We start from the raw sequence: 27,569 nt of genomic DNA on the forward strand, positions 1-27,569 counted from the left end.
AGGAGTTACACCAGGTTTTTAAAATAGCAAAATGCTAGTCAGCTCTAGTAGTAAGATCTCCAAAGCAATGCCCAAACAAGTGCCCACGCTCTCAACTTCCTTCCCAAGGAACTCATTTACATTATAATGGTTGCCAAGGTTACTCTAATTCCATCACAGCTCCTTTCTCCAGTTGCTAATCTGAAGCTCTGGCTTGGGTGGTTCATGCTAAAAATTAAAACTTCAGTTAAGGCTAACTCAAAACTCAGGCTACTCAAAAGTTCACGACCTATAAAAGGAGAGATCTGGCAACAAAAATTGACGAAAGGTAGGGCTCTTTGTTTCCTGTATTTATTCTACCCAAGATCTTACTGCTATCTCAGGGAACTCTCTAGGAGTCAGTATTTTTACCTGCCCCAACCAGAGATTCTTACAGGAAAAGCAAGACAGATAACAAATTTGATTGAGTAATGGAGCCAAGCAGTGATTGCTTTATTACCAGTATTTTCCCCCTTTGCTTTAATCAAAAAAGGTCATTATCTAAAAGGACATTGAAAAGTCTCTCCTATGACTCAACACTATTATCTTCTAAAAATGACAACATAAAATGATAACTAGCTATACAAGTAGTACCTAAACCAGACATAAACAATGAGACTAGGATTCTCTGCAGTAAAAGGCAACCATCAAACACACAGTAACAGGAAAAGTGAAGAGGAAGTAAAGACCGAAAAAAGGAGCAAGATTTCTGAAACATGAACTCCAAACACTCACTTTAAGTACAGATTAACAAAAAAAAAATTCCAATGATAATTTACTCCCAAATACAGCAAAAATGAAAGACACAGGGGTAGTGGTCTGTAGACATCCTCCTAGCCAGCCAACAGATGCTTCAAAGATCACCTCACCAGAAAAATGAAGTTTCACATCTACATGTTTTTATTCTGTTTATTCTCTTTTATTTCCACTCTCATCACCCCCTCAACTTAGGCGATTATTGTAATGTATTTAATGTGTTTAGATGTTTTCTTACAAACTGTGTAACGTGCTTTACCTTATATACCTTTTTAATTTTATAAGTGCTATTGTGTTACATATCTCAATCTGTTTCTTTTTGTCTTTATTCAGCACTATCTAGTTCAGTGCTTCAAACAGTACTCAGTAGTATAATCTACCACAATTTACTTAATATTGGGAAAAGACTATGGACAACAAGACTGTTGTCCACATGCACAAAAAACAATGTATTGAATGACCTCTTGTGGATCTGTGTGGCAATTTCTTTCAGATATATATCTAGAAAAAGAACTGCTGGATCATAGGGTATACACAATGCATTAAACCTACCCTCTAAAATGGTTAGACTAGTCTGTACTTCCACCAACAAGGAACTAGGGTAACTGAGCAGCCACTACTTACCAGGCACTAGACTAGACACTCTAGATCCTTCTTCTCCTGTAACCTTATCCTCTTCAGCTAGTCTTTGTCCCTTTTGCTTTTACTAAAATCATGAAATTATAAAAAGAAAATCAAACAGCAAATGTTATTTTAAAACGGTTTAATTCTCAAAATTCATTAACTGTGGTTTACCTGTTACACAGAACACTAAGAAATTTCTTTTGTATATATTTTAGAGCCAGTCCTATTTTTCTTGGAGAATTCTATAGTCCATCTTCTTTCTCCCTTTGGGGAGGCCTTGGAAGAATAGCTCCATTTCTTTGGAATACTTCATACATAAAATAAGGCAAGCTGGATTACAATCAGTGTTTTCAACCTATACTCTGGAACTCTGAGGACTCACAAGGATCATGCTGAAACAAAAGGGGGTTACCAACCTCTCTCCAATTAGAACAGGACAATAAAATGTTTTTTAATCTATAAATTTTGTTTCCTCGTAAGATTCAGACTAGATAATCAGTTCAATAAGAAAAGGTTCATTCACACATAACTAGTTGGGAGTATTAACTGGTATACTCTCTAATGTGCTTGGCAATAGTCATAAAATTTAAAAATACATACCTTTTGAACTAGAAATTTCACTCGTCAGAATTTATTCTACAGACATTCACATATGTGTTCAACACATATATACAAATATATTCATTATAGCTTAGTTTGTAAAGGCAAAATACATTGAAAACAACTCCTGAAGGACACATAAAAACTAAATACTCCAGTTCCTTCTAAAGAGGGCAATCAAGTGGCTATGTTAGAGCAGGCAGATAGCTAGATATGAGGAGAGAAAGGGGGACACAGACCAAATGGTAGAAGTGGGCAGAAAGGAAGGGCACAAGCCAAATGCAGGAAACTATGCATCACGTAAGCACCAGGGGTCCCCGGCAGAGACAGAAAAGCAGGAACCTTTGGGCTGATAAGGGGCCACACCTTTGGGGGTGATGAGTGGCCTGGAGACCAACAAACAAAGGTGAGAAAAGGTAGGAATTTCCAGTGTCCGAATGTAACCTTTTGCTCATTATGCCCTCATTTCAATAAAATTAGCCTTGCAGATTAGAAGTACCCATCATGCACCCACATGATGACACTTCCAATCCAGACTAAATAAGGACAAAAGTCCCTCCTCCCTTTGGGAAGGTGGAGTGGGATGTTAAGCACGGAATATGACCCCAAACCCTCCCCTCCCCAATGAATATTCCACCCATTAATTTTTACACCCTATGTAACTAACTTGCCAAAGAACCACAGGGCAGCCACTCACCTGAGCCTGCCCGCTCTGCCCTTGAGAGTGTACTATCCATCCTTTAATAAATCCTCACTTTACTTTTTTTAACCACTACGTCTTGTCTCTGAATTTTGTCTGGGACAGGACAAGAACCTGGAACACCGGTTGCATCCACCTGCAATAGCTAGAGGACAAGGGCTTTATTTTTGCTACATAATCTTTTTACATCTTTAAAATTTTATACCATTACATGTATAATCTATTAAAATTTTAAATTTATTTATCACCCTAACAACCTATATTATCTTCTAAAGTTTCTTCCAGCCCTCACATTCTGATTTTAACATACTGACTTCTTATCAAACAGCTATTTCTTTCAAGTAATCAGAAAAAGAAAGCAGTTGAAGGGTAACAAGAAACCAGCTTTAATTCGGCAAGGTGGATATGTCTACATTGGATTGAGACAAGAAGGCGGAAAGGCACAGTCATTCAAGGAATAACACAGCATTAGCACCAGAATAGCTAAAGATTCAACACCCACTAGGCCTTGAGGCTCAAGCTGGTGGGAGATTTGACTTCTAGTAGACCTTGAGCTTCATTATACACCCATTGTAATATATTAACATGGTAAATAACATGCCCACAGGTGCCATCATGACAGTTCCAAGGCTAGCCACAAAAGGTCAAAGAGTGGGAAATGGTCAACTTCCTGGGAATCCCAGCCCCTTCTCCAGGCTAATTAGACTGGTCCTTTCACTTATTAGCATATGAAGCCATTGAGCCCATAAAAACTGGCAACACAGCCGTCTCTCTCCCTTCTCCTTCTCTGTCTATGGAGTACGTACCTATTTTGACTCTAATCTGAGCACCCAACCCTCACACCTCGTGTCCTTTCCTCTTACCTTTTGAAACAGACTACTCTCTATGCAGTATGTATCTCTCTACATAAATCTGCCTTTGCTCAACTGTGGCTCACTCTTGAATTCTTTCCTGCGCGAAGCCAAGGACCCACACTTGGCGGGGCACGTCCCAGGGGCTCAACAGAAGCCTGAGACACGGCCTCCTCACGCCCCACATCCGTTTTTCCTGCATCAGGATGATAGTATTAAATTTAGTCTTGGCACTGCCCCCTCTTTTAGAATGAATTTCCTTCTAACTGATCTCACCTTATTTTTAATTCATATCAACCTCCCTTGAGTTCATCAAGCCAGGTCTATCAAATGAACTGCCTTATCCCTAGGAACTGCTACAGAAAAAAATATTATCCATATAAATAACAGATAACAATGTCTATGAAGCTCAAAATGTATTTACTTTTAATTACTTTTGAATTGCACTGTTCGATAGCCACTAGCCACATGCAGCCACTGAACATTTGAAATGTGGCTAGCCCAAATTCAAATGTGCTGTTAATACATAATACACACCAGATTTCAGACTTAGTATGAAAAAAAATGTAAAATATCTCAATTTTTATATGATTACGTGTTGAAATTGTAACATTTTAGATTTATATAGGATTAAATACAATGTATTATTAAAAATTATTTTACTTGTTTCTTTTTACTTTTTAAAACGTGGCTACTAGAAAATTTAATTCTTTTATACTTTCTGATTAACACAGAAACCCTGCTAGATTTCTTATTAATTCACTTGCTCACATTCCACAAAAAACTTTCAAAATTTCACTGTTTTGTCACTTCTGAACCCTCTTCCTTCTCCCTTCCTCAGCCTATTCCCTAGCCTCAGAGAAAATAGAAGGGAAGCTATAATGTTGCCTTTAGGTCTATTTACAAAATTATATCTTCTTTGAAACAGAGCTTGGAGATAACATTGCTTTGGTCAGGTTAAATAAAAAGTAACCCAGGGCTTATTGAACAGTGATGGTTTTACAACAATATGGTTCAACAAAGAGACCCAGGTAGAAATTTAAGGCACCTGGGCTCTAGTTTCAATTGCTGTTTGTTTGAAAAATATTAACAATGTACCAATCAAGTACAAATAATTAAATGTAAAATAACTAGTTTTTTAATCATAGTTAAAAAAAAACAGTAATAGCTTCCCTGAAATCAAAAACTCACTTAGTTTATTTCAAACTCTATCTCAGTATCAAATAAAATGATGGATTTAACTGGATTAAAGGTATAAAGAGCTATACAAAGGTAAAATTGTTACGGTAATATAATAATGTAATTTTGCCAATACTATTTCTTCCTGTCCATTAAATAGTGCTTTGTTCCCAAGGTTCTCTCAATAGCCATCTTTGTCCTCCCTACAATCCTTCTAACTATAGCTACCGTTATGATAAGGACCTTTATGATAACTTCCAAAGCTATTTTTTGACTCCCTCCCTCCCATCTCTACTCGGAACCCAGTTCTAGCTAACTACAAGACATCTTTGTTTGAATGTTATACTAATATTTAAAACACAAGGTAAAAAAAACTTGAGTTCTTATTTTGAAGTACTTTAACCAAGTGCTCATATTACTATGTAGTCAAATAAGCATTTAGTTGAAGTATTATAGAACAAGAACTCAAGTCCAGTTTTTTACATTGTGTTTGATTTGACTAAATTCATAATATTTAAGCACAAAAGACACAACTATAAACTAAGTTTATTTCTTGTTTTTCTAATTTTGACTTTTTACAAACCTTTGAAAAGTCATGAAACATAAAAACCTAAACCAGTATGTTTTGAAACACATTCTAATCTTTGCTCAAGAATATTTCTTTACTATCTTATAACTCGAATTATTTAAGATACAGAAACTGAGATGTTGTCTTGGCAAAGTGAAGCATTTGTCTCTTGCGTTTACAAATATCTGCTCTGGAGCCTTGGGAAAGCACTAAGTTGAGTGCTTAACAGCATTTAACAAACATTAATTTTATTTTATTTTATTCAGGCTTCTGATTAGTATACTATAATTGCTTACCACAGTGCTATTGTAAGAACTAATTCATATTTATAAGTGCTCTAAAGAGAGTATTCTTTGATACTCTGTTGCATCTTGGCAAGGACCCAACCTTCCTAGGGTGCCCTTCTTTTTCTTCCCAAGACTGGGACAGAGGCTTCAGGAGTCTGTGAGTCCCAAAATATACACCACCTTTGCTCCCTTTAAGCCAACAGCCCCTCCCCCACCCCCAGCTGAGTCTCTCTTCATATCTACCAATGATCTCTGCTACATATTTAAGGAACAATTTTGGAGAAAAAGAGTAGATAAAATTGTAAGATGTACAGAGTAGGTTTTAAGCCAAGAGTCTTAACTGGTTTAACATGATGCTCTTGGATATAACCAATGTTGCTTTAGAATCATCAAGTATCATCAATGTCAATATATACTACACACTCTTCTTATTGTTACTGTCTAGCCAGAGAACCTGAAAACCCTTATGCTCTTCCCAAAGGCTTAATTATCAGTGCCATATGACAGAGAATCTAGCCAAGAATATCACATACAAGAGTTAAAAGTTAATACTGAAGATTTCACATATGTGACTGCATCAGGGGTTAAGTTCACTGAAGAGACACAGGTAATCAAATTGGTAAGGGAAGAGGAGTATGTTATAAACCAATGGCTCCTGACTGGGCTCAGCTCTATAATCACAAACCTCTATTAAGCACCATTATATGTTAGCATTAAATTGTGAAATATCCACCAACAGCAAGCCAAATACTAATGAACAAAAAGTGGGTCAGCTAACCAAACAGAAGAGATTAAAAGATACTATTACCCCAGGGAAAGAAAAAAAAAAAAAGCTCAACAATTTTTGGGATACCCACGAGATCCTAAAGACCATAAAATTTATAAGCCACTATGATAATTCAGAAGCAGTGGCAGAAAAAGAATTTAGGATCAGCTGAGTAAATTAATGGGTATATTCAAACAGGAAATACTTATTTTTGGATATCATCATTATCAAGCTATGTAATTATCATTGTTACTGATAGGGTTCAAAACATACTATCTCTAAATATGGCACCTTGCATGTTGAATATTTAAGGCCTTGCTAAGTTTCCTCTAGTTTACTCTCCTTAGCTTATATTGCCCTATCACATTTTGCCATGACTTTTGTTTCTTCATCAAAACTAGTTTAACCATTTCTTTGTGTTTTTATTTCCTAATAAAGGCTCTCATCTCACATAAAACATATTAAATAACTTTGTATGCTTTTCTCTTGTTAATCTGCCTTTATAGTCAGTGTAATTTATAGAGCCCCAGCCAGAGAGCCAAGGAGGGTAGTAGGAACAAGAATTTTTCCTCCCCTACAGTTTTGGGGATCATGAAGAGACAGCTAGGATGTCCCACTCACCCCAGAGGCTATAGCTAAATCCTGGAACAACTGACAAAAGCAGTGAAAGGTAAGAATTCTTTCCAAAGTCAGCCTCCCAGATGTCCATCTGCAGTGTCTCTGATTGAGAGAAGGAGAATTTCTCGTTGTCAGATTAGCAGGAGAAAAACATTTGCAAGAATTATTTCTTTGGACTGTGAGTCCTGTGAATATTGTTTTGCATACCCTTTGGTTATTGATCCCAGAAACAGTCATTGTTTTCCTGTATCTCTGTTTTGTATCTTTTGTCATAAGGAGGTTGTTTATACCACCACCAAGTCTTTACTATCTTAGATTATCTTTGGGTCTTCGGGTGGGGTCTGCATCTTTCGCACCCTCTTTGGGGAGGCTTCTTGCATCCAAAGTTAAGCTACGAAAAGGCTTATGTCACATTGAAATAGGTATACTATTAAAAATTTGCACTTTTACATCTAAAAGTATTTTCAGAGAGCATTCATCCTAAACAAATGCCCTATTGGTACCTATGGGAAGATCAGATTGAAAAGAAAAAGAAAATACACAGGAGAGTACCTTGGCTGGTCTGAAGGTGGGGGAAAAGTTCCCCTTAACAAGATTAGGAGGAAAGATCAGACTTAGACCAGGCTTGAGATTTATGTTAACACTGACAGCCAGGAAATGGTTTTGGCAAAGGCCCAAGAAATGTACAGGCCTTACTAAGTCCTTTGCAAATACATTTTGGACTCCAACCACAAAGAATTCATTGGCCTTTTTAAAAAAGAGAGAAAGAAACAAATAGTAATCATCCTATATTTCTGACAATACGCAAATATGCCCCCTTGAAATCCTTCTTAGAGAAAATTTACATCCCTTCTCTGTGCCTTTAAGATGTAAATTTTTTACTCTATCTTCTCTGGGATTTGAGAGCCATCTCTTTGAAATGCAAATTTCCAAGGGGATAATTTTTGCTTCCCCAATCCAAAGGAGGAAAAAAAAATTAAGAAGGCTTTATGGTAACAAACTGCTATTTGACTTGTTTCCAGAGTCCCTTGCCCAAAATTTGGTCCACAGCCTCCATAAATTATTTATTAAGGACAAATGAAAATCCTAAAAGTCTTCTCCACAAGTACTGATTAAAAAATTTAAAAAGGCTTTTGCAATCATTAAGCATGTAACCTAACTTGTTCCATCTGTCAGAAACACACCTGCATTAGAAAAAATAAGATAAAGATGAGAATCAATTCGTAAATAAAGTGAATTGTGTGTTTATGCATTTATATTTAACTCATGGCTAATATTTAGAATGAAAGCTATAAAATCTGTTCACATTTGTCTGTATGTTTTCGTGTGTTTACATGTATGTATGTATTTATGTGCGTTATATATATACACAATATTTTTCTACCTCCAGAAAGCATTACCAAATTAACTTATAAAACCCAAAACTTTATGTAAATTGGCCTAGAGATAAATGAGTGCTTCTATAAATTAAGTATTCCAAACTCTCAAAAATATAAAAACTAATCCAAATGCTCTTTTCAAATGCACGTGATCTGGGATAATCATTGGTTAAAAAAAGCTAATTTAAAATTTTTCGTTTAACAAAAACAGATATTTCTTCAGAGCTGTCAGTATTAAAATTTAGATAGATATACAATTTTTTTCTTCCTACGTTTACTAGTCAACAAGCTTATATTAACTCTACTGGATGTTTAGGATTATAAAACTATAAATCCAACCCAAGAACAAAATGTAAATAAAAATGAATTTCTTGATGCATGTCAAGCACAGCAGAAATAAAAAAGCCATATGTTTTACTTTTTATATTCTTTGCTTTTGTGATTTTTTTTTTTTGGTATTTGCCTGATTTGTCAAGACGAAACAAATAACAATGATGGCTAGCTTTCTTTTAACATCTCATGAAATCACATTTTAAAAATTCATGATTTTTAAATTATTATGAAAATAAGCATAATTGTTAAAAACAAGTAATTAAATAGATGTAAGTGGAATAAGATTTTAAAACTGAACTTTTCAATGTTAATTATGTTTTATAATATTTTTACCTAAAAATAGTTTCCAAAATCTTTTTGGTAACCTGAAACCTTAAAGCTATACTAAGTTGAATGATGAGTATTCATTGACTATTTAGATCCAGCTCCAAATAAGATAAAAATGCTGAAACATTAATTGCTAAATGTAAGTTTATCTACGCTGGCTTAATTTTTATAGAAAGATTAAAAAATATTTGGTTCTGTTAGTAAGCATGTTCTTTACCACACTGAAAAACTGTACTGTGAGGAAACAGAATATACCTATAAAAAATATGAGATAGTGTTACGGAAACGACAGGCCAGTCAAGAAACAAGCACCACTCGGTAGGTTGGAGTACTCAGATGTATTACGCTGGCGGGCTCAGAGGCGCTTCTGCTCCAAAGCTCTGAGCACCTGCAAGACGTGTACATGAGGTTTTATAGGGTAAAGTACAAGCTTGGGGTATTCGGCCAATAGGCATGGAACAGCTTTAGCAGCAGCAGCATCACAAAAGTGGAGGCGGGGAGGCAGCAAACCAACATTCCAAAGCCAGATATGTATCTTTGAAAATCCAGCTGGCTAGCAAAAAAATATAAACAGCAAACCAACACTAATTAACTTAGATTTACAAGTTAGTCCAGAAGAACTCAGATCAGTATTCCAATACTTAGACTTGTTAGCCCAGCCCAGCCTCTCCTTCACATTCCTAGACCCCTGTGAGTTATCTTGTTAGACCAGCCCAGCTTTTCCTTCACAAGAGTATATTAATAAAATTTGCTTATCTGCTACAAAATGCTGGGATGTGACAGTCAATTCACCTTTATCTACTTCCTAGCTTCCTAAGTAAAAGAAAGGTTACTAACGGGAAAAAAATTATAATGAATATATGTAAGTGAAACTACTAGGAATGAGTTTTTAAAAAACCCTCTATATGCAAAATATGCAAGAAAAGTAAGATGTGGTGGGTTTTTTGTTTTCTGGGGTTTTTTAGGCTCCATGGAGATTCCGGGAAAGGTGTGGGGTTTTTTTGTTTTTTGTGTTTTTTTTAAGAGAGATACATACTACATAGAGTGTAGGCTGTTTCAGAAGGCGAGAGAAAGGCCACAAGGTGTGTGGGTTGGGTGCTCAGGTTAAAGTAAAAATAGATACACACTCCACAGAGTACCTACCGGTTATCTCTGAAGATGAGGGAGTGAGGTGACCAGGAAAGGTGTTTGTGATAAGGAAAGGTAGGAGGTATGAAAGATGTGTTTTCCTTAGTGGGAAATAAACTAGAATGACTGGTTGTTTTAGAATAAGAAAGATGAACTAAAAAACTAAATAGGTATTTTAAAACACATAGAATGTTTGTGGAAAAGGAATTTTATGTGTGCTCAAACAGCTAAGATTTAAAGGATTTATTTATAAATTAAACAAAATTATAAGCCTTAATATCAAAAGCGTACTGATGCAAAATTGGAATGACAAACTTTTAGTGGATTACTGTCTGCTCTTATTAAGAAACTGTAAAAAGGTTCTTCTTCACCTTTTAGGTAATCTGCCCTTTGGGCAGTTAGAAATGAGCATTGGGCAGGAGGAAAGGGGAAAGGAGCAACCCAGAAAATAACCGAACACCTGCACTCAGGATAAGGGGCTCCAAAAACAAACAGGAAACAAAGATTTTATTATCTTAGTAAAATAATTTCCTGTATTTCATGATGTCTTTATCATGTCTTTGATTACTTAAAAAAAGTCTTCCCAGAACTGTATAAGCTAAGGTTTTTTTTTTTTGACATCTATATTACTTTCTATATTTGCCCTTAAAATATTTTATCATCACTTTGGTTAATAGGATAACTGAGTACTGTTTCACAGTGACCTCTCACCCTATATAATCAAATGTTCAAATCTTTTGAGATTTCTGGCAAATTTCCTAAAATCAAATTCTAAATGAAATCTTTCTAACCTCAAACTAACTTGATATTTCCTAGAGGGCTCCTGGAAAGTCAAAGGATTTGTTCTTTTACTTTGTAAAGGGAAATGTTAAAAATAATAATAATTCCAGTTATTTGATATATTAAATTGCATGTAAAACATTGTCAAATAAAAAAGGATGCTTAAGCTTCCCAAGGTTTTTTTTTTTTTATGGGTAAATGTTAATAAATTAAGTGTTCCAGAAATTGCAATGAAGTTCATAAAAATTTGTCAATGACCTCACTGTCCTATTATTATGCTAAAATGTTGTATTCCACAGAAGTAACCAAATTTCCTTATCAAATGAACTCTCATCAGATCTTTAACGTCAATTATTCTAAATTTTTTGTCATGCACAGTTTTTGTTTTACTCAGATCCTTCTCTGAAAATGTTTGAAACTGCTAACACAAGATCAACGAGAACAAGAATTAATTACATGGGACTCAATGAACTGATGAAGGATTATGACCTTTTATAGCCTTATGCAAAATTTTGCTGGCACTTAAACGTTCTACTTTCCAGATATAAGAAACTCCTTTCCTTTTTCTCTTAAGCTAACTATAACTTACAGTAATTTAATAAATTATACCATGATAAACAAAAATGATAAACAAAATTTACCTTTTCTCCTGCTTGATCCCTCCAGAATTTGGAACACTCTTAAGTGTCCTTATTTTCATGGCATTAATAAGTTAAATAAGGATCTGTTCTCCTTGTAGCAGGACATAAGTTACACAAAATCAGATATGATTTGACAGCTTTATGGAACTAAGGTTGACTTTATGGCCCCAATGCTTACAAAGTCCTCCTGGAAAAAATGTGCTGGTACCTGGCTTACATAGTTTCCAGCCCCACAGGTAAGTAAGGAAGATCACTTCCTGCCAGACCCAGGAATGTACCAACTATCAACTAGTATCATATTTAATAGTAAAAGACTGAATACTTTTCCTTTAAGATTGGGAACAAGGCGAAAATGTCAGCCCTCACCATTTCTATTCAACGCGGTATTGAACGTTCTAGGAAGTACAATTTGGCAAGGAAAGAAAGGAAAGGCATATACATTGGAAAACAAGAAGTAAGGCTGTCATTTGTAGATGATATGATCCTGTATGCAGAAAATTTACACAATTTCCAAAAAAAACTACTAGATTAATAAACAAGTTTAGCAAAGCTGCAGGATACAAGATTGACATACAAATATCAACTTCACAAATATCAATTGGATATATAACACATTGAAACCAGGGACTCAAATAGACATTTACATACCTATGTTCACAGCAGCATTATTCATAATAGCCAAAATGGAGAAACAACCCAAATGTCCAGCAACAGAGAAAAGGATAAATAAAATGCAGTATATAGATACAATGGAATATTACTCAGCATTAAAAAGGAAATGAAATTCTAGTATGTGCTACAACATGGATGGACATGAAAAACATTATACTAAGTGAAATAAGCTAGATACAAAAGGATAAATATTGTATGATTCCACTTATATGAGGTACGTAAAGGCAAATTCATAGAGAGGGGCTGGGAGGAGGAGGGAAAGGGGAGTTATTATTTAATGAGTAGAGTTTTTGTTGGGGATGATTTAAAAAAAAAGGTTTGGGTAGAGATCATGGTGATATAGAACATTATGAATGTACTTAATGCCAATGAACTTTACACTTTAAAATAGTTAAAATTATAAATATTACATTATATATATTTTACCACAGTGAAAAAAAGCAATTGTATTTCTATATACCAGTAATAAACAATTTGCAACTAAATAATTCCACTCATAACAGCATCAAAAAATAAAATACTTAGAAATAAATTTAACAAAGGAAGTGCTAAGCCTGTACACTGTGAAGAACTAAACAGTACTAAGAGCAATTAGAGAATATTAAAAAAAAATGGAGAGATGTTTCACGATCTTGGTTGGAAGTGTCAACATCATTACAATGGGAATTCTCCCCAAATGACCTACAGATTCAACACCATCCCTATTGAAATCCTGGCAAGATTTTTCATAGAAAATGACAAGTCAACCCTACAATTTATATGGAAATTTAAAGGACCTATGATAGCCAAAATAATTTTGAAAAAGAAGAACAAAATAGGAGCATTTATACTACTCAATTCCAGTACTTAACTATAAAGCTACAGTAATCAAGAAAAGTATAGTATTGGCATCAAGATAAACAAGCAAATCATTGGAACAGAACACAGAGCCCAGAAATAGACCCACACATCTACAAATAACTAATTTTCAACAGTGGTGTCAAGACAATTCAACAGGGAAAGGATAGTCTTTTCAACAAATGGTGCTGGGACAATTGAAAATCTGTATGAAGGAAAAAAAGATTAGGTCCATATCTCACCCCATACATAAAAGTCAACTCAGAACGGATCACAGACCTAAATATAAAATCTAAACCTATAAAACCACTAGAAGAAAACAATATTTTTATGACCTTCAGTTATAGATTTCTTAGACATAATACCAAAAGCATAATCTCTTATAGTATTAAATTGGACTTCATCAAAATTAAAAACATTAGCTCTTCAAAATACATCATTAGGAAAATGAAAAGACAAGCCACAGACCAGGAGAAAATATTTGCAAATCATATATCTGGAAAAGGACTTGTATTCAGAATGTAGAAAGAATTCTTACAACTCAATAAGAAAACAATCCAATTTAAAAATGGGAAAATGATCTGAATAGGCATATCATCTAAGTAGATATACAAATGGTTAATAAGCATAATAAGCACATGAGAAGATGCTCAATGTCACTAGTCACTTGGGAAATGCAAACTAAAACCATAATGAAATAGTACTATATATATAACCACTAACATGGCTATAATCAAAAAGACTGATAATGCCAAGTCTTGGAAAGGATGTAGAGAAACAGAAACATACATTGCTGTTGGGAATGTAACATCATACAAACAATTTGGAAAAGTTAGCCATTTTCTTAAAAAGTTAAACATAAACTCAACACATGACCCATCAATTCTACTTCTAGATATCTGCCCAAGAGAAATTAACACATTATGTCCAGACAGACTTATCCAGACTTATCCATGATTGTTCACAGCAGTATTATTCAAAACTTGGAAACAACCCAAATGTCCATCAGCAAGTAAAATGATAAATAAAACATGGTATAGCCATACAATGGAATGCCATTTGGCAATAAAGCGGGAAAACTACTGATATATAATTGAACCACAAAAACATTACGCTATGTGAAAAAGCCACATACAAAAGACCATATATTATATGATTCATTTATCTGAAATTTTCAGAAAAGGCAAATCTACAGAGAAAGAAAGCAAATGAGTGATCACCTGGGGCGGAGAGTGGGAGCAGGGACTGACTGCAAATGAGTAAAAGGGATTTTTTGGGGGAAACAGAATTGTTAAACTAGTTCGTGGTGGTGACTTTAAGATACTTCATACCCACTAGGGTAGTTATAATAAATAAATAAATTAATTAATTAATTAATAAAGTATGTATGTTATTTGGGATGTTGAAAAATTAGAACCCTTGTACATTGCTGGTAGGAATGTAAAACGGTGAAGCTGCTATGGAAAACAGTATGGCAGTTCTTCAAAAAATTAGAAATAGAATTATGATATGATCCAGGTTTCTACTTCTGAGTGTATACCCAAAGAACTGAAAACAGATTCATAAAGGTATTTGTACACCCATGTTTGTAATAGCAATATTCAGAACAGTCAAAAAGTAGAAGCAACCCCAGTGTTCATTAATGGATGAATGGTTAAACAAAATGTGGTATATACATATATTGAAATATTATTGAGCCTTAAAAGAGAAATGGAATTCTGACACAGTCTACAACATGGATGAACCTTGAATACAACATGCTAAGTGAATTAGCCAGACACGAAAGGACAAATACTATATGATTTCCCTTATACAAGGTAACTAGGGTAGTCAAATTCATAGAGACAAAGTAGAATGGTGGTTGCTGACTGGGAGGAGAGGGGAATAGGGAGTTACTGTTTAATGGGTATGATGAAGTTTCAGTTTGGGAAGATGAAAAAAGTTCTGGAAATAAGCGGTAGTGTTAGTCCTACAACTATGTGAATATGCTTAATGTTACTGAACTATATAACTTAAAATGGCTAAAGTGGTAAATCGTACATTTTATATATTTTTTCCATAGTGAAAAAACTCTACAGATGTATTTATTAACAGTCATTGAACTGAATATACAATGGGTGAATTTTACCCTATGTAAATTTTACCTCAAAAAAGCTGTTAAAAAATCTTTAAAGAATACATTAGGAGAAACTTACCCAAGCAAATATCAAGCGTTATTATAAAGTTCTAGAAACTCAAAAAATAAAAATGTGGTACTGATAAAGAGATCAACAAAGAGACCAATGACACAAAATAGAAAACTCAGAAACAGAATGGATACCAAGCATATGACAGAAAGTGGCATTACGTGTCAACGGGGAAAGGACAAGCTTAGTCAACGAACAGGGCTGGACAATTGGTTATCCATATGAAAAAATAAAATAGATCATTATCTCACACCATACAAAAATAAATTCCAAATATATTAAAGACTGAATTGTGAAAAAAAAAACAAAACACTGACCATGTTAGAAGACTATATACACAGAAGAATATATGACCTCAAGACAGGGAAAAGTTTCTAAAACAAGACTCAAAGGATAAACTACACAGAGAAAAAAACCAATCAACTTTACATTAAAAAAAAAAAGTAACTTCTGTATAAAAGCCGTAAGTTAAAAAAATAGTAAGACACAGGCCACAGACCTGAAGATGTCTGCAACACATATATCTGATAAAAGATTAGAACAAACATATATAAAGAACTTTTACAAATCAATAAGAAAAGCCAATGAAATCCCAACAGAAAAATGGGAAAGGATACAAACTACAATTTACAAATATATTAAAAGATGCTCAATCCCAGTAACATCCAACAAAATGAAAATTAAAACAACAGAGATACCATTTCACAACTACCAGACTGACAAAAGTTCAATGTCTGATAATTGCAGATATTACTAAGTGTTCAGAAAATAGGAATTAATAAAACCAACTTAGAGAGCAATTTGGAATATCTGATAAAGTGGATATACCTTAAGGAATTTTGCTTATAGGGACATACCCTAGAGAAACTATCATAAAAATGCATAAGGAAACATGATTAATTCACCCTAGAAGGGGAAAAAAAAAAAAAGAAACACTGAAGGGGAATGGGTAAACAGTACTATGTTCATACAATGAAGTACTACACAGGAGTTAAAATGAATCAACTGGAAAATCTGCATGTTTCAAACTGGTTGAGTGAAAAAAGTAGGTTGCAGAATAACACCTGCTCTATAATACCATTTATACATTTTTTTTTCCAGAGATGGGGAGGTAATTAGGGTTATTTATTTATTTTAATGGAGGTCCTGGGGATTGAATCTGTGACCTTGTGCATGCTAAGCATGAGCTCTGCCACTGAGCTACACCCTCTGCCCCTATAATACCACTTATATTAAGTCTATAAACATACAAAACAATGTTATATATCATTTACCGATATACAATTGAGACTAATAAATAATATATAGCAAAAGTAATAAAACATAAACGAGAACTATAAACAGCAGAGTTCGGAGAGCAGTTACCTCTATAACACAGGGAGAGAGAGGGAAGGAAAAGAAAATGAACAGAGAAGGGGTACAAAGGGGTCTCCCATTTAACATACGATGTTTTATATCTTTTAAATTATCTACAGAAAATTTTACAAAATGCTAACATTTGTTATATTGAGCAATGAGTACAATTTTCTCAGTACTCCTCTATGTGCTTGGGAAAAAAATGCTTTTTAACATGTTTTTGGTCAAATGAATATATTATACATGTACCAGGCAAGAGAAAATACTTCTCTTTCTGGAACCTACATTTGTAAAACTAATGTGTCTCTGGTGACTTCCTCCCTCAGTGTGATAGAAACTTGTAAGTATTTAAGCACAAATACGCTGTACGGTTGAGTCTCTTTTTCCCTAACAAGACACTTCTCTCTCATAAGATGCTGCTATAGGCATTGAAAAATCGGTGTATGTGGATACCAATGATCTCTCAACCAACACAATCAATGTGCAACTCCCAGCTCTTATTAGTGTAGTTTAAAAATCTTTTAACTTACAACTAAATTATTCCCGAGTCATTCTTAAGCTTCATCACAGGTCTCTAGGCAAACCTACACCATGAATGATCCAACAGGTTTAAAACCCCCAAATTACAACTCTTTCTAGTTTTAACATAATTTTCCCTCTCCACCCTATATTCTTCAGTCCTGGACACCCACAGAGAACTCAGTACAAATCCTCTACATAGGTGCAGGGTCTCTGGATCTTCCAATCCTAGGCAGATTTACGTGACTGAGATAGCATCCAGGCAGGGTGTTAATTGGTGCCAAGGGGCACTGAGCACGGAACTCTGCTTAACCAGCAATCTAGGATGCAAGTTCCTGAGAGAAAGAAAGACAATGACTTTCCATCCAAGCATGATGAGTATATCAAACGGAAAATGATGCCCAAGAACAAGCAGTTCCAGAAACAGGAATTCAAATAAAACTAGCTTTGTAGCAGTCACTGTTCTGCAGACCCAGTGGCAGCCCATCTATTTTTGCTTTTTTTTTCTGGCTCAATTAAAAGTACCTTAGTACTTGTCGCTTCTCCTCAAAATAACCACAAACACAGCTTAAGTCCTATGAAAATCTGAGTTTTACGCACTACCTATTGAGTGTCAGTGTGTGTGTATCTCTCTCTGTGTGGGGGTGAGCCTCAAGATGTATGTGGGTCTGCAGGTTGTGGCGGGGTACAAGTCGGAGTCTCTGTGGATACACATGGGTTCTGTGGGTTGGGACGTATCTGTGTGCGTGGAAAGAATCCAGGTAAAGGAGACTAGAGGGGTTCTGTGTACATGGGTGAATTTCTGTGCATGCTTCTGTCTTTGTGTATCTGTGCCCATCCATGCTTCTGTCTCTGTGCATGCTTCTGTCTTTGTGTATCTGTGCCCATCCATGCTTCTGTCTCTGTGCATGCTTCTGTCTTTGTGTATCTGTGCCCATCCATGCTTCTGTCTCTGTGTCTATCAAATACTTTATTACAAGTCTTATAATAAGTTTCATTATAAATGTCTACTCTTCCACAAAATCCTAAAATAAATTTCTTGCCTCTCTGAGATTTCATAAAAGAGAAAGAAACATGAAATAAGGCAACTGATAAGCCAACATTATTCAACAATGAGTAAAAAACTAAGGTTCTGGTGGTACACGCTAGTACAGAACCAAAGTTGTCTGAAACTGTGCATTTCTAACAAGCTCCTAGTGATGCCAATGCTTCTAGTCATGGACTAGCTTTGAGTAGCAAAGATTTAAAAAATTCCAAACTTAACTACCTCTAACTACAATTAGACTTCCCATGTAGATTTTCCAGAGTCTACTTTGCCTGACACATATTTCAGATCAGCTTCAGTATTACCTTCTGACCATAAATAAGAAGTTATTTTGTTTTAAATATGAGTCTTTGGTGAGTTTGATTTGAATGAGCCAGTACTAAGAGGTGAACGATCTCTAAGTGTACTAAAAATGTGAATTTCCGGATTTGTAAAGCTGGAACATGGAAACCTCCCAAAGGTTCTGCTACGCTGTGAAGCCACCTGGGTGGACAACTGGTTTTCCTAAGGTGATATACCTTGGCTTCAATGCTCCCCTCCTCAAACTGTAACAATTCCTGCTTCCAGTATTGCTCATATCAAACTAGACTATATTTATCTATTTTCATATCTACATTCCCTATTCTCTTGTCGACGGCAAGAATGGTGTTTTGCTGATTTAATAACCTTACCACTTGTTTAGTGTTTAGCACACAACACATAAATGGTTTTTGTACAAAAGAAGCTCAGAATGTACTGGGAGAGATTATTATACAAGTATCTAGAAGCAGTAAAACTGCTTCTTTTCTTCTACAATACAGTCTATAATAGGCCCTAAAAAGGAATTAGCATTAAACCAATCATCTTTTCTCTCTTAATAGAAACAATAGATATGAATGTAGTAAAAATTCTTATTCTACTTCTGTCTCCTAAAGCAGAGTGACCCAACACTAGACTCAGTGAAGCTTCATCCAATAAAAGCTTTGTTGAAGAAGACTCTTCACCTGTCAGGAAAAGCAGTTCTTTAACCTGGAGCAGGTAATATCAACTTTGAAAGACAGATGCACGCAACTATCTAATTAGGGCAAAAAATTTTCTTCCTACAGTCATATCACACATACTCAATTTCTGGCAATGCCTGTTTAAAAAAAAATCAGGTGTCATTTTGGAAAAGTTGGTACTACCAGGATGGCAATTTTAGTGTCAATCTTGAGTTAAATAGAGTCTTCACTCAAAAGTTACTTCTACATGTCCAGCTAAATGTTAAGAAAGAAAAAGGTTAAGGACAAGATAAAGAGAAAGAAACAGAGAACAAACCTGAAAAAGTAAGTTGTTAAATTTTATTTGGGGACAAATAGAGCTATCTTATATTCCAAATAGTTCCTATCTTAAATTACAAATGAAAATAAGTTCCAGACGGACTGAAGACCAAAATACAGTAAAATACAACCATAAAAACAGATAAAGAAAATACAGAAGAACTTGTTTATAAACCTGAGGTAAGAAAGGCCATTCTGAGGCAACAAAATGTTTCCGCCATAAAAGAAAATACTGGCCAGTCAGACTACATAAAAACTTTTAATATCATAAACAAAGTTACAAGTCAAAAAGAAATAGAGTAAGAAAAAATATTTACAACATATACACAGGGAATTAATATCCAGAAGACATACAGAATTCCTACAAGCCAACAAGAAAAAGACAAGTCAATAAGAGGGCAGAGATCTTTATCTCTTCAGTTAACTAGTGTATCCTCAGCAATTGGCACATAGTAGCACTCGGCACATAGTAGCACTCAATAAATATTTGTTAATGAATAAATATGAATAAATAATTATAACAGAAAGAATATAAATCAACAATATATGCATGAAAATACTCTCAGCTTCATTATAAGCAGGAAAAATGTTAATAAAAACAATAGTAACCTATCTTTCTCATAAAAGGTATAAAAATACCCAGTATTGGTGAAGGTCTGGTAGAAGGGCTGTCCTGTACATAGCTGATGTGTGAAATGATACTATATTTCTGAAGGCAACATGACATTATGTATGTATTAAGTTTAAAATGTGGATATCCTTCAACTCCAAAACTTAGGTATCTATCCTAGAGAAACGGTTATACATGTACAGAAAGAGAATGCTTACAGGTAGTTACTACAGTGCAGTGTATTTAAAAAGTTAAGTTAAATGTGCATCAACAGAAGAGTGGTTTAATAAACAACAATGGTATAGATTTTGGAAATGAATTCAGCAGTTAAAAAGAATGAGATAGATGCATATATACTAATAGGTAAAAAGCTCCAAGACATGTTGTTAAGAGAAAAAAGCAACCTGCAAAACAATGTATATATAATGTGCTTTTATTTATGTACAAGTTATTACAAAACTACCAATTTCTCTAAGTACCAGTATGAATGTAAAGTTGAGAAAGATATGTTGATAGCAACGGTCACCTCTCAGGAGGGGAATGAGACTCACTGAGGGCCAAGAGGAAGGACTCTGCTTCACCAGAATTATTTTACAAGAATATATTCAAGCATTACTTGTGTAATTAAAAACAACTTTTCTTTTAAAAAGGGGAAAAAATCATGTAAATATCATCTTACTAATACAAGGAAAACAAGAACATATTTTGAGGATTAGATAGGAGATAAAAAATTCCATTTTGGACATGTTAGTTCTGAAGTCCAGCTGCAAGTAGGCAGTTGTACACCACAAGATTGGCATTCAGGAGACGTTGGGTCTTGGCTAAGGAAATAATTTGGGGAGCTGGTGGTATGCTCAAAGGCACAGGAATGGTGTGGATGACTTAGGAAGAAGCACAATGGAAAGAGCAGAGGGCCCAGGATCAAAGAGAAAGAGTCCTTAAAGAAGACTGAGACGTAGCAGCCAGAGAAATAAAGGAAAACGAGTTAAGAGCCGTGTCATGGAAGCTGAGAGAGTGTTCTGGTAAGAAGTTGGTCTCAAACGATATGATGAGAAATGAAAAAACAGACAGCTATTATTTCCCAATCTGACGGACACTGGCAACTTTAGCAAGAGGGCATTATCTAAGTAGGAGAGGGTTAAAGAGTCTGCAGGGGAAAAAAAGTGAAAACTCCTTTAAGAAACTCAGTTGTGAAAGGGAGTAGAAAATTAGGACAGTAGCAGGAAGGAGATATGGAGGTCAGAGGACAGGATTTTCAAACTGGGAGAGATTAGAGCAAGGAAATCTGTAGAAAAGGCTCTAGTAGAAAGAGGAAATAAGCAAAGGAAGAAGTTCTTTAAGAAGACGGAAGAATATTAGAGCACGTGTGGAGGGACTGACTGGTCTTTGAGAGAAGGAAGGATACTTCTTCCTCTCCTGCAACATGAAAGAAGGAGAAAAAGATGCACCCCAGATACAGGTAGGTTTGTAGAACTGAGGGGTACAAAGATGAAGGAGTTCCCTTTTGGTGGCTTCTTTTTTTATGAGTATAAGACATATCACTGGTTTTAAAAGAACACATGAGAGATTAGGAAGTAAATAGAGACAGTATGAAATAATAATTTGCAGTGAGTGGGAAAGTGAACTTACTAGAGAGACATATAACATTGCGAGGCAATGCTGATCCTGTGTATGAGGTTGACGATCATGGATTTGTAGCGACATCAATCTGCCTAGTTTTCTGATTTTCTCTAGCAACTCTCAGCTTCATGGATGCAGGCAACTGAAGAGGCAGATGGTTAGGTTCAACCAATGCATCACTCAGAGTTCCATAAACAGCAGAAGTCAATTGTGGCTGAACTGAACAGAAAAAGAATTCACAGAAAGGACATGAGGTAGCTTTCAGAGCAGAGAACCTGCTTCAGGACTACATAGCTAACAACACCACCCAAAATTATACACAGAATGGGCTTAGGAAAGATGTTGTATCTGCTAATGTCAAGCAGAAGGTGCCGCAGCTTGGGCTGTGCCATTTTAGTTCTGGATACCAGGTGCCAGAGCACCAGCACCCCCACTGTCACCCCTGTAACTTGATCGTGCTGCTAGAGGCTAATGCTCTTAGAGGATTTGCTGATAATGGAGAGATGAAGAGTGGTAAGGGAGCGACTGTTAGGAAGATAATGGCCAACTGGACATCAGGCAGTAACTGAGGTAAACAGGAATGCGTAGGCCTCCTCTTGGAAGAAGGTAGATCTTGGGATCTAAAAGGCTGCCGAGTGGTTGTAGCAGCCTAGGTGCAGTAGCTTAAGCAGATTTCACATAGGAGTTTAGTCAGAAAAGTAAGGGATTAGCAGTGTGGCAAAGCCTCCCACTATTGCTGTGGGCAGTGTCTCATCTCATAATCCCAAAGGCACTGGCAAAGGCTTGAGCAAGTTAATTACTCTTTTGGGGGCCTATATTTTCTTATCTGTAAAATAAAGACAGTAATATTCATCTGATAAAGTTGTTAGGATTAAATGAGATGAGAGAGAGAGAGAGATAGCTAGAAGAGAGTAAGTATTCAGTAAACGGCAGCCATGAAAGAAGGGTTATAACTGCAGCCGAGAAGAATTTCCAAGAAAACAGTGTCAAATCTTTTAGAGTGATCAGAGCGTTCACACTGGAGCATTCCAGGAGATAAATGTGTAGGGAAGATGAAGTCAGTTTAAGTCTCAGCTTGCTTAACTTTCAATGACAGCTTTTAGTATTCAGAAAGGCTTTAAGGAAAAGCCTGATTTCTATCAGAGAAATTCAACTAGCAGTTCCAGAACCTCTAAACACTTCCTTAATATAAGTGCTGAGCTAAAAAGAACCAGGCGCCCCAAACCAAAACACTTCTATTGATAGACACTTGAAAAAAAGAACAGGAAATCACTAGCTATTAATGCAATGTCCAAGAGGGAAAGTGGCTAAATGAACTGTTGCAGAATACAGGGGAAGAGGGGACTGAAAGTCATACACAACATATGGCTTACTTTCCTTAATTTAATCAAAGTAGTTTTACTTACAACTATTACAGAAGAAATTTCACTCCACTGCTTTCTCCTCTGCTCAGCTTTCACCAAATCTCCAGCTATAAGTCACTCAGACTATATAAAAAGCTCCTACAAATTCCATCGAAACCTGATCAATCTAACTAAACGTCTTACTAAGGGAGTGGAATTTCAGCTCCTCTAATTGTGTGTACTGCCTGAACATGACGGCAGAGCAGTGGACCAGGGCAGCTGCCAAGATTTACTGTTCTTCTCCTATCCACCTCAGTTGTACCTCTCTGAATTATTTAAACAAGGACTACCAAGGAAGAATGAAGTCTGAATGAAGATTCCAGCAAATCTCTTCCTCTTTTTTTCCTTTACCTGTAGGGGAGGTGAACACTTTCAAGGAAATGATACACTAAAGAAACTCACTCTCCCTTCTTATAAACTATTCAATTAACTGGACACTAAGGACCTAAGGAGTCTTCCTCAAGACATTAAATACACAACTGCAACTTCAGCTCTGAGCAACCTCCTAAAACAGCTCTTAATGTCCAATCCTTCCCAGGAAGGAGAACAGAATTCAGGAATTATATACTAATACAAAATAAGGGCTGCCTTCTCAGAAAATTTTATAAATGTTCACATAAGAACATGGTAAGACAATTAAACAAGCTCGATACATAAAAATAAACTGCCTGTTAGTGAATTAACAAAAACATCCAGAAAAATATACAGATTAACTAAGATTTAAAAGGGTCAATCATTTTAAATAAATTGGGAGATCAGGATTTGCAGATACTAACTACTATATATAAAACAGATAAACTATATATAAAATAGATAAGTCCTATATAGCACAGGGAACTATATTCAATGCCTTGTAATGACCTATAATGAGAAAGAATATGAAAATAAGTATATATATATGAATCACTATGCTGTACATTGGAGATTAACACAACGTTGTAAATCAACTATTCTTCAAATAAATAAATAGTTCAATTCAAAGTCTGAACAGAGAAATACTTCAATTGAAAAGCAATAGAGTTTAAGCATGAGAGTCAAACTGATTAGAGTTCTGTTAGCGCACATCACAGTTACTAAATGTGTAATCTTGAGACAAAATCCTTAATCTCTCCAACCCACAGTTTCCTCAATAAGGCAAGAATAACACTACCTATCTCAGAGCTCTTAAAAGGATTACAGTACATGTAAAGCTCTAATACAATGTCTGGCACAAGGTAGGAATACATAACAGGTACACTTCCCCTTCTAATTTTTAAAATGTTTAATTAGAGATTGATTCATAGAGAAGGAGGAACTTAAAGAACAAGGAAAACTGTTAGCTAGACAGGAAGGAGGACACAGTCTTCTAGTTTTATTTATAATTTAAAAAATTAGAATATATTTCTCAGATTATCACTAAATTACTAATATGAAAGTACATCACTGACCCTGAAATGCTTTTTTATATACATATAAGATCTTCTTCTCCCTCTCTCATAATTTTACAATTCTTTGAGATTCTACATTTATACAGTTTTTTCCCATCTTTTTCTTAAAGCCCTGACTCACACTCTCCTTACTTTGGTTTTGGGATGACCGAAGTCTTAAAACAGACAGACATACCTTAGAGTTCACTGAGTATTTTGAAATACTTCTGGGAGAAAGCCAGAACCCAGCAACTAAGCAGGTAGAAAGAATCAGTGTGGCATAATGAAAAGAGCATGGGGTCTGGAAACAGATCAAGGCTGAAGACAGAGGTTTAAGTCCTCCATCTGTCACTTTCAGATGCATAACCTTGGTCAAGGCACTTTACCTCTCTGGACGTCATTTCTTTATCTGTGAAATGGAGATAATGCCACCTATCTCTCTCTGTGTAGTCTGGATTAGAAAAACGCCTGTTAACAATTCCAGGCATATAAAGGGCCAATTACTGGTAACTGTTATTAGGGTCAATCTGGCAATTGCCTGACTGAACATTCTGCAAGGCTGTACTTTCCTAACTGGCAAAAGGAGTAACACTGCTCCCACATTCCCATGACTATATCCAAAAGGTTCCATTTTAGTAATCTATAATTAACCAAATCAAGAGCTTAAAGTATTCAGGGCAAGAAAGCGCTAACATGGCTCAACTCAGTCTCTGCTGACAGCAACAAAGCCAGCATAAAGTGGATTCGTTTGCCCCCCTCAAAAAAAAATCTGCTCGAACATGGTCATTACTAATATTGACGTAAGCACAAATTAGTTGCGGTTCTTGGATTCCCAGCCTTATTGTCAGAAAGTTTTAACTTTTCTAATACAAATCCTTTCCTGCCTTGTTTTCTCTGTGGTGCTATAACATTTCCATTATCCCATTTTCAAGGACACAGGGAAGAAATCCTCTCAGCTATTGCTATTCCATTTACTGTAGAACTTATCTTCCTGTTAAACAAATCACTTTTTACAGAGTGTTTTGGTTTGCTGAGTTCTCTTGTTGATGGGAACTTATGACGAAAGATACATATACAAATACACGATAGCCACAATGACAAGATCTGGTCCCCAGAGCACCACAAGTTACAAGATGGAGGTAGATGCCAAAGATAAGATGTGACTGAGTAACCTGCACTCCATATGTTCCTTTGCATTAACTACTGCATTTGGGAATTCTGGTTCTTGTAAAAAGTTTATTTCCCTTGTGTGGCAGAGCGGAGTAACAGTACTTAGAAAACTGATGACAGACACACAAATTGAGTAAGGGAAACCATCAATGGAAATGGGACTTAAGATAAATAAGCTTGTAGTATGCGACAGTTACTAAATAATAGCAACAATCACCAATTACATAGCCAAAGCAGCTATTTCAGTCCCTAGTACTCCCAGTCCCTCCCTACACTAAAATAAAAGCAGAACAGAGTCAAGGTCAGAATGATTATTTAAATAAACTAAAAATCAAGAAAGGCTCAACAAATCAAAATGCCACACTGCAGTCCCTTGGGGAGGTGACTTTCAACTTGGAGAAAGAAGGACAGCCTCGTGTACTCGTTTTAATTAAGCTAATTCAATGTCAAGAAAGTTGAAGATTCTGCTCCCCAAAAGCAGCTCAGCAATGCCTTTGGTTGTGTCATACAGTTGCACCCTTGCCCAGAGCTTCGCCTGCTTAACTTCCAGTAAAGAAGTTGTTTTTTGGTTGCAATTAACATTGTAAGGCAAGCTCAGCCCTGTCTTCCATAGCCTTAAGGCTGCTGAGTAAATCTAGAATCATGGAATCTACATTTTGATGCAGGAAGAAGGTGGTTCAGCAATAAGGAAGATTGTCAAGAAGCACATCTAGAATTAGGAAAAATAGCCTGGTATGCTGGCCTGTGATTTCTTTCACTTCTTTATATAGAATCTATTGAACTGTGTGTACTTTTCAGAGGCAGGCACTTAAGCCATAATGGGAGGAAGAAGAAAATAAAATCAATTCTTAGTAATAATAGCTGTCATTCCTTAAGCCCTTATTATATGTGCCAAGTTCAATGCTAAAGCCTTCTACAAATATTTCTAATCCTCAATCATCTTAGTAATCTCATTTTATAAAAGAGGAAACTAAAATTTAGAGAATTTGGAAATTACCCAAAAGCCAGTTAGTGGGGGTACTAAGATCCTGGCTGTAAATCCCATATTCTAAAGGCAATTTGTTAAACACTCTTACCCTCAAGAGATCTAATCAAAATACAGATTTTACACAAAAAGACTCTTAATCATGGGATTTGGCCAAAGTTATAAAGCAACTCAGCTAGTCACAAATATGTTTCAGATTTCCAGACTCACATCTAGGGACTACCAGCACTGGTATCCATGTGGCCTCTCTTTTCTCCTATAATTCCTCCCACGGGAGTTTCATAATGCAAATGAGAAAGGCACTGTCTTATAGCATCATTAAACAAATTCCTTCGGTCTTGCCTCTGACATCGTTTATCACCTATATTTGGGTAAACAGAATAAATGAGTTCTCTGCTTTATACCTTAATCATGAAGTTATTACAACAAAAGTTAGGCTGAACCCAAGGTTCCAATTCAGCTGAGTCCTACCCAGTAAAACCAATACAGACTTCAAATCACTTTCATGCCATTCTGATAAAGCAATTAAAAATTATTCACAAAACAAAATTTTAAAAAATCATAAATCACTGTGTTCACATTATGCCTAGGAAATTAGAGCGATAATCCCTTTTCATATGATTCACATCTCTGTTTTTGCAATATTTGCCCTTTTTTTCCTGTGCTGATTTAGCTTTATGAGAGAAGGAGAGACACACCACAGACAGCCATTGTAAAGGTAATATTGGGAGTATTGGTCATCTAGGCATACCTACTCCTTGGTGTTCTGAAGCTACTGCCTCTTCAAAACTGTGTCTGAAAGAAGCTGACAGCTGAGACAGAAAACCCCACAATGACTGCCTTTCCCAGAAGTAGAAGCATTTCTTTCTAACACTTTCAGATCATAATAAAGGAACCAATAAAACAA

The 27,569-nt window shown here is 35.6% G+C and overlaps 1 protein-coding gene and 1 long non-coding RNA gene across 5 annotated transcripts in view; one reads left to right on the forward strand and one right to left on the reverse strand.

Moving 5' to 3' along the window:
- The window catches only part of AHCYL2 (adenosylhomocysteinase like 2), a 148,036-nt gene that overhangs the window by 119,351 nt on the left and 1,116 nt on the right, over positions 1–27,569 (reverse strand). The window lies entirely within an intron of this gene.
- LOC140697340 (uncharacterized) lies at positions 163–27,569 on the forward strand. The gene is made up of 3 exons (XR_012074286.1): positions 163–307; positions 19,085–19,187; positions 27,336–27,569. It is a non-coding gene; the product is annotated as an uncharacterized lncRNA (long non-coding RNA).

This window comes from Vicugna pacos, chromosome 7 (genome assembly GCF_048564905.1).
Source record: "Vicugna pacos chromosome 7, VicPac4, whole genome shotgun sequence".
Taxonomy (NCBI): domain Eukaryota; kingdom Metazoa; phylum Chordata; class Mammalia; order Artiodactyla; family Camelidae; genus Vicugna; species Vicugna pacos.